The 9,109-nt window shown below is 38.1% G+C and overlaps 1 non-coding gene across 1 annotated transcript; it reads left to right on the top strand.

Moving 5' to 3' along the window:
• Positions 1–3,366: 3,366 nt before the first annotated feature.
• Positions 3,367–3,460, top strand: TRNAI-UAU (transfer RNA isoleucine (anticodon UAU)). Its single transcript has 2 exons — positions 3,367–3,404; positions 3,425–3,460. It is a non-coding gene; the product is annotated as a tRNA-Ile (tRNA).
• The last annotated feature ends 5,649 nt before the right edge of the window (positions 3,461–9,109 follow it).

Raw genomic sequence — 9,109 nt, 5'->3', positions numbered from 1 at the left:
AGTGTATATATATATATTTTTTTTTTTTTTTACTGAAATGCTCCAGGAAAGCTCTTTTCATGTTGAGCTAATCAGAATGACTGTAGCTGATCACAGCTGGAAGTCACATGGCTTTGTCAGCCATTGAAACTGTAATTAGCTGCACCAGATTGAGTTTACAAGTCAAGAGGGGAATCCTTTTTCCAACTCATTGATTCTGTTTTTGAGTTTTTTCATTTTAATTTTTTTTTCTGACATGTTGGTGTTATATCTTTCATTTGGATGTTATACATACAACTGGATAAAACAAAAACAGTGTCTGTCTTCATTTCAGGCTGCAAAGCAACAAAATTTGATTATTTTTAACGTGGGGGGGGGATTCTTTCCTACACCCATTGTATGTCATGTGTATATTTTGGCCCTAATTACACGCTAGGCATGTATTCTTAATGCAGAACAGCCCCTTCTGTTGCTCCCAGCCTCCTATGTATCTCCACATTTTTGTTTGGCTGCAGAGTTCCTATTAGAGGGTGGCTCCATTCATCCTCCATGGTCCCGCTGTTTGTAGGAATGTCGCCCCCCTCTCTTGCCCACTCCCGTCATGGACTATGTACTATGGGATTTGTAGTCTGCATAGAGCATTGCACATGATTGCACCTTACATGCACGGCTCATTCCACACAAACAGAAATGAGGGGGGAAATGGAGAGGACCGGGAGCTCATGGAGGCAAAACAAACAGTAAGCAACAATTTCCTGGCGCATGAACGCTCTCACATATCCTCAGCTTGCCCAGTAGTATCCTCTTACCCACAATTCCTCAGTCATTTACAGTCCAACAAAGGTGCTAAAACTGCATGGTGCAAAATCAGGTGCAGCTGTGCATAGAAACCAATCAGCTTCCAGTTTTATTGTCCGAGGGTAAGGGGCGGTCCACACTATAGAAATGCAGTGTAAATGCGCTCCGGATGCGTTTTTGCATGTGCATTTTTTATGCGTTTTGACACATTCTGGTGTTTTTTTATGCATTCCAGTTAATTTTTCCTCTCTTTTTCTTTAATGTAAATAGGGACACGTGCGTTCCGGGGCGTTTTTGATGCGTTTTATCGCGTTCCAGTGCAGTTCTGTGCAGAAACAATGCGGCTCGTTCTACTTTTCTGCAACCGGAACGCATTGGAACTGCCAGCACTGATGTGAACTATGACATTGACAACCATATCACCTTTCTGTGTGTTTTGGGTGCAGAAATAAAAGCAACTGAAATGCATTGGTTCATCCGTGACTGAAACGCATAAACACTGGGTGAATGATGGGTGAAAATAAGGTGAATGTTGAGTAAAAATAGGGTGAACGATGAATGAAGATAGGTGAATAATGTATGAATGTTGTGTGAAAACGGTAAATGTGTGAAAAATGACTGGTGGGTGAAAATTAGGAAACTGTTGGGTGAAAATCAGGTGAATGATGGTTGATTAATGTGGGTGAAAATAGGGTGAATGTTGGGTGAAAAAGGGTGAATGATAGACATAAATGAGCAAATAATGTGTAAATGTTGGGTGAAAATTGGGCAAATAATGTGTGGAATGTGGGTGATGGATGAAAATCGGGTAAATGTTAGGTGAAAACAGGGTGAATGATGATTATTAGGTGAGTAATGTGTGAAAATTGGGTGAACGTAGGCTGAATGTTGGGTGAAAATAGGATAATTGGTGGATGAAAAATTGGTGAATTATGTGTGAATTTTGGTGAAAATACAGTGAATAATGGGCGGAAATTGGGAGATGGCTGAAAATCAGGTAAATGTTGGATGAAAAGATGAATGATGGTTGAATAATATGTGAAAATTGAGTGAATGCTGGGTGAATTATGGATGAAAAGGGGGTGAATAATGTGCAAATGCTGGGTGAAAATAGGGTGAATGATGGATGAAAAATGAGCAACTAATGTTTAACGTTGGGTGAATAATGTGTGAAAATGGGCAAATAATGTGTGAAAATTGGCAGATGGGTGAAAATCAGGTAACTGCTAAGTGAACATAAGGTGAATGATGGTTGAATAATGTTTGATAATTGAGTGAATGATGGGTGAAAATAGGGTGAATGTTTGGTGAAAAAGGGTGAATGATGGACATAAATGGGCAAATAATGTGTGAATGTTGGGTGAAATTTGGGCAAATAATGTGTGGAATGTGGGTGATGGATGAAAATCAGGTAAATGTTAGGTGAAAACAGGGTGAATGATGATTGATTATTAAGTGAATAATGTGTGAAAATTGGGTGAAAGTAGGCTGAATGTTGGGTGAAAATGGGATGAATGGTGGATGAAAAATCAGTGAATAATGTGTGAATTGTGGTGAAAATACAGTGAATAATGGGTGGAAATTGGGAGATGGGTGAAAATCAGGTAAATGTTGGATGAAAAGATGAATGCTGGTTGAATAATATGTAAAAATTGAGTGAATGCTGGGTGAATTATGGATGAAAAGGGGGTGAATAATGTACAAATGCTGGGTGAAAATAGGGGGAATGATGGATGAAAAATGAGCAACTAATGTTTAATGTTGGGTAAATAATGTGTGAAAATTGGGAGATGGGTGAAAATCAGGTAAATGCTAAGTGAAAATAAGGTGAATGATGGTTGAGTAATGTTTGATGATTGAGTGAATGCAGGGTTAAAATAGGGTGAATGATGGATGAAAAATGGGCGAATAATGTGTGAGTGATGGGTGAAAATAAGGTAAATGTTAGGTGAAAGTAGGGTGAATGATAGTTAATTATTGGGTAAATAATGTTTGAAAATTGGGTACATGATGGGAGAAAATGGGATGAATGTTGGGTGAATTAAAATGGCTGAATGTGTGAATGTTTGGTAAAAATAAGGTAAATTAGTGAAAATTGGGCAAATAATGTGTGAAAAGTTGGTGATTGGTTAAAATTAGGTAAATGTGTGGTGAAAATAGGGTGAATGCTGCCTGAATAGGGCGAATTTGTGAAATTGGGTGAATGAAAACACACTTGACCAATGGTTATAGGATGCAGCGATCCAATCTACTCTTCTACAGTCAGATTGTGGAAATGCAGTAATACAGATTTGCCGCTAGAGGCCAGCATCGCACTGATTAGAACACAGCTATACACGACCATTGGGGCAGAGCGATGCTTCGCGCGGAGTGATCCCCGTGCTGTCTCCGCACCTCAATGCCGGGACACTCGGAGCTCTGCTACACGTTATCCCGGTTATTTTTCTTGTCGGAGAAACAGAGAACATCCGCTGCTCGCGTCTACACCTTCCCTCCTTCCTGGAAACTACAAAGGGGCGGGGATTGGTGACGTGTCAGGTCCGCCCTATGGCAAGTCTGGTAAAGCGTTCTGGGAGAGACTATGTCAGAGCTCCAGTGGCGCAATCGGTTAGCGCGCGGTACTTATACAGCAGTACAATGCAGAGCAATGCCGAGGTTGTGAGTTCGAGCCTCACCTGGAGCACAAGTTTTTCCTGCATAGAATCACTTTTAATGCTTCCTATTCTCCTGGAAGCATTGTATCTGTGATTCATTGTATACATGATTCTGTGCTTCACTGATGACAAGATAAAACACACGTCTCAGGACACAACACACTATGGATTTTTGTTTCAGTATTATGATTATGATAAAAATAATAAAATATTAGTTCAACAAAAATATTTGTGTTTTTATATTTCTTCTGAAGTGCATGCTATATTTTATTATTTATTATCATCCTTATTATTATTGTTATTATTACTACTAATAATATTGCAACTAAAATATATTCACGTTTAATTTTCTTTTGAAATGCTTGCATTTATTATCATTATTATTATTATTATTACTACTACTAATAACACTGCAAATAAAATATATTCATTTTTAATTTTCTTCTAAAATGCCTGCATTTTCTGTTGGGTGCCTTTCAGATGGGGCTGACCCATCAGCAGATCCGCCTGCTCAGTGGGGGATCCCTCTGAGCAGGCAGATGACAGATCTGTGTCTGCTCTGCTACTGCAGAGCGGACACACACTCCCTGCTGTGTTCTATGGGGCGGCTGGATGGAAACTGACCGCCTGTCCATTTCTATCCTACTGCCATCCAATCTGATCCCCATCCGTCTGTTTTTGGCATACAGGATCAGATTGGGTGACTGTGGGTGTCAGTGGACACTTGTTCACTGACAGCCGCCAGTCCATAAAGGTCTCTGATCGGGTCCACCTGAAAAACTGACAGGCGGACCTGATCGGACCGTCAGTGTGAAAGGGGCCTTATTGTTATTATCATTATTATTAAGAATAATATTATAAGATGCAGGCATTTCAAAAGAAGATTAAAACTGAATACATTTTAGTTGCATTATTATTGTTACTATTTTTTAGAATTACTTCTACTACAAATAATAATAATAACAACAGTGCAACTAAAAGATATACATTTTTATATTTCTTCTGATGTACCTGCTTCGTTATGTTAATATTATTACTACTACTACTACTACTACTACTAAACGTTTTCATTTTCTTTTGAGATGACTATATTTTATATTATTATTGTAATTATTATTAATAACAATAAAAATAATAATATAAAACACAAGAATTTCAGAGGAAAATTAAACCTGAATATATTTTAGCTGCATTATTATTATTTTTAGCAGTAATATTATTATTATTATTATTATTATTAATAAATAATTATTAATTATTAATATTACAACTAAAATATATTTTGTTTTCACTTTCTTCTGAGATGCCTATATTTTATATTATTGTTATTATTATTATTAATAATAATAATATAAAACACAAGAATTTCAGAGGAAAATTAAACCTGAATATATTTTAGCAGCATTATTATTAATAATAATAATAATAATAATAATAACAATAATAATAACAATGCAACTAAAAGATATACATTTTTAATTTCCTTCTGAAATGCCTACTTTTTAGATTATTGTTATTATTACTATTATTATTCTTTATTTTTTTTTTTCTTATGCTACACACTGGATCTAAAAAACAAATGCATTTATCATGTATGAGATTGGGGAGCATATATAGTGACTTTTAATCATTTATAGGCCAGGTGCCCAATCAGCAGCACAGAGACAGCATGCAGCCCTTTGACATTTTCTGTGTGGGCCTTGAGGGGCCCTGCAGACAGTAGTATGTTTTCCTGACATATTTATTTTCTCATATACTGTATGTACTTTCCTAACATATGTCTTTACCTTTAAATGCTTACTGTACTTCTGCAAAAATGGTAGCTCTGCATGTTTCTGTGCTTTATACTGAGGATAAAAAAAAAAAAGTTTCACGACACAAAATTGTATATCTGTTTGTTACATTATCATTATTATTATATCATTAACAATAATAATAATGAAAACAAAATATAAATATTTAATTTTCATCGGAAATGCTTGCTTTTTATATTCATATCATAATTAATAATATATTTTTTGTTTTATGCTATTTGATCTAAAAAAAAAAAAAAATTCACAACATGCATTCATCATGTATAGTGAGTTTTCATCATTTATAGCCCTGGTGCCCAATCTGTGGCACAGGAACAGCATGCTGCCCTTTAGCGCCTATTGTTTGGCGTAGTGGGTTTTCCTGACATGTATACTTTCTCATGTACTTACTCCCCTGACGTGTACTTACCATGAAATGCTTCCTGTAGTACTGGAGACGTTGGGGTTGATTTACTAAAGGCAAATAGACTGTGCACCATACAAGGTACAGTTGCACTCTGTAAGTGCAGTTGCTCCAGAGATTTGTAAATGAGATAAAAGATTCACTTTACAAGGAATACCCAATCACATGCAAGGAAAATTGAAAAAAGCACTTTTGCTTGCACATGACTGGATGATGGAAGCAGTGGTGTCCCGAAGCAGGTGCAGGGGGGTGCGCACCGCACCGGGTGACACCTACCACACGGGGTGACACCGGACCCGCTCCACGAAAAGGTAAGTTGTAAAGCAAGCCGAAGATCCCCGCAGGATGGATCGGATCTGCGGATTGGGGAGCATAATGGATCTGACTCTGATCCATTATGCTTAATCCACAGATCCGAACCATCCTGCGGGGATCACCGGCATGCAACCTATACGTGGTGACACCGGACCCGCTCCACGAAAAGGTAAGTTGTAAAGAAAGCCGACGATCCCTGCAGGATGGATTGGATCTGCGGATTGGGGAGCATAATGGATCGGAGTCCAATCCATTATGCTCAATCCGCAGATCCGATCCATTCTGCGGGGATTGTCGGAGGGGGTGTCACCAAGTGTTATTGTACTGGGTGACACCAACCCTAGGGATGCCTCTGGATGGAAGTCAGCAGAGCTTCTGCTCATTAGGCTCTGGAGCAACTGCTCTTGCAGAGTTTTATTGCCTTTAGTAAATCAATCCCTTGTATCTCTGCTCAGACCTCGTTCACACCTCGGTGTTTTTGTAGCTCAAATGATCAACCTCCAAAATCCCATCTATTCCATTGGTGGCTGTTCACATATGAGCACTCAGGCGCCTGTAGCTGGACACCTGACACCCCAAAAGCTACATGAGCTACTTTTAAGGTACATTTAGGCATTCTCGGCCCATTGACTTCAAAGGGAATTCCTGTAAATGACCAAATCAAAGGTTTTTCAGAGTTTTTTCAGGTGTATTTCAGACATTTTTTATAGTCTGTACAAACCTCTCTCCTAGTACTTTCTAAAACAAAAATGCATAAAGCTTGAAAACCCATGTACGATGCTTGAAATACACTTCTAAAATGCTTGCATACACACACAAAAAAAACAAAAAACACCTGAAAATTGCTCTGCTCAGAAGACAATATGAAATTGGGAATGTGTTACATGAGGCCCGTGGCTCCTGCTGCTGTCAATGAAATCCTGTGAGCAGAGAGTGGGGATGGCGCTGAGCCATGCTGTGTGTGTCAATAGGCGCATACGGCCCGCAGGTGTGCCCCCTAGCAAGCTGTTTGCTAGGGGGCACACTCAAAATAGGAGGAGCCAGGAGCGCCAGTGTGGGTTCTCAATAGAGGAGGTTCAGGGCCACAATTGCAGAGCAGGCAAGTATAACAAGTTTTTATTAAAAAAAAAAAAAAGTACAATAGCTTTGAGGACTGCAATCTGTAGGGAGCATTTCACCTGTGAAATAGCAGAATACACCTCTACCCACTTTAGGCCCGCGCCATTTCTGATACCTTTTGTTTACAGGTACCTTATTTTTAGCTATAAAATTACTGGCTCTTACAATTTTTTATGTCCCAATGTTTGTGTTATGCCAAGTAAATAGATACCTAACATGCCACGATTTAAAATTGCGCATGCTTGCCGAATGGCGGAAAACTATGGTAATTAAAAATCTCCATAAGTGATGCTTTAACAGCCTTTACAGGTTACCAGCGGAGAGTTACACAGGAGGTCTGGTTCAAGACTTATTGCTCTTGCTCTGATATTTGTGGCAATACCTCACGTGTGTGGTGCGACCAATGCATGCATTTTCGCCTTTGCACAGGAGCAAGGGGGACAGGGGCACTTTAATTTTTTTAATTTTATTAAATTTTTTTATTTTTACACTGTTTCTTTATGTATTTTATCACTTTTATTGCTGTCACAAGGAATGTAGACATCTCTAGTGACAGCGATAGGCAGTGACAGGTACTCTTTATGGAGTGATCTGAGGGTCTGTTAGGCTCCAGATGTCTCCTCTGCTTTTAAAAGCATCAAGATTGGTATGTTCAGATGCTTTCCCTATTTAAAAATGACGCTGTTTGCATCTGATGAAACAGGACAAAGTACTAGTTGCTTCCGGTTTCCTATGCCATATAGCTGATCAATGACCTTCCAGTCCTCGAAAAGCTCTATGGTAAGCCGACGGAATTGCCGACTTCAGTTCTGGGTTCTCGGGTGGGGCGGAGGGCCCGTATAGGCTCCTCTGCTGCCAACTACAGGTATTATCCCGGTATAACCACTGCAAGTACCACCTTACATATTGCGTTCTTTAACCACTTCAATACCGGGCACTTTTACCCCCTTCCTGCCCAGGCCAATTTTCAGGTTTCAGCGCTCTCACACTTTGAATGACAATTGTGCAGTCATGCAACATTGCACCCAAACTACATTTTTATAATTTTGTTCACACAACTAGAGCTTTCTTATGGTGGTATTTAATCACCACTGGGGTTTTCTTATTTTTTGCTAAATTAGCAAAAATAGACTGAAAATTAAAAAAAAAACATGTTTTTCTTTGTTTCTGTTATAAAAGTTTGCAAATAAATAATTGTTCTTCATAAATTTAGGCCAATATGTATTCTACTACATGTCTTTGGTGAAAATAATCCAAATTAGTATTTATTATTTAGTTTGTAGGAAAGTTATAGAGTTCACAAACTATAGGATATATCTGAAAATTGATCAATCCTGAAGTACTGACGGCCAATCTAATTTCTTGAGGACCACAAATGTCAGAACAGTACAGATATCCCCCAAATGACTCCTTTTTGCAAAGTAGACAGTCCAATGTACTTCATAAGAGCATGGCGAGTTTTTTGAAGTTGCCATTTTTTTGTCATAATTTTTCGGAAAATGAAGAAATTAAAAAAAGGATTTCTACAATTTTGTTTGTACATAATGTCACCAGTGTAGTACAGCGTCATCATATAACTGGTATGGCAGTGATCAGGGACACTGACTGGTAATTGATCTTTTTTTTTTTTTTCTATTTATTTATTATTTTTTTATTTTTATAAAACATTTTTTCCTTTTTAAGATTTTTTTTCATATTACACTATTACCAAAGTAGTATAATGTTACCATATTGTTATCTATGCACACGGGACGTTTTGATAGTGTTGGTAACATTAGCTGTGTAAAGTCACGTTAAAAACGTGAGTTTTTTTAGCTTTCTTTAGCGCTTTTGCATTAGCATTTAGGGGCGTTTTGCCATGTTTAGAAGAGTTTTCCCACGTGTATCCTCATTTGTGTTTTTTAGCTTTACTTTTAGGGGCAAAAAAAGTAAAAAAATGCCAGTTTGCGGGGTTCTACCACGTTTTATCGTTTTTTGCCGCATTTTTACAGCTAAAAATCTCCTCTAGAAACCCATTAGAGAAGTTG

Source organism: Staurois parvus, unplaced genomic scaffold (assembly GCF_062004578.1).
Source record: "Staurois parvus isolate SC_StPar_1 unplaced genomic scaffold, SC_StPar_1.0 ptg001280l, whole genome shotgun sequence".
In the NCBI taxonomy this organism is placed as follows: domain Eukaryota; kingdom Metazoa; phylum Chordata; class Amphibia; order Anura; family Ranidae; genus Staurois; species Staurois parvus.
Note: the sequence above shows the minus strand (reverse complement) of the source record. Positions and strands in the feature narration are given on the sequence as shown.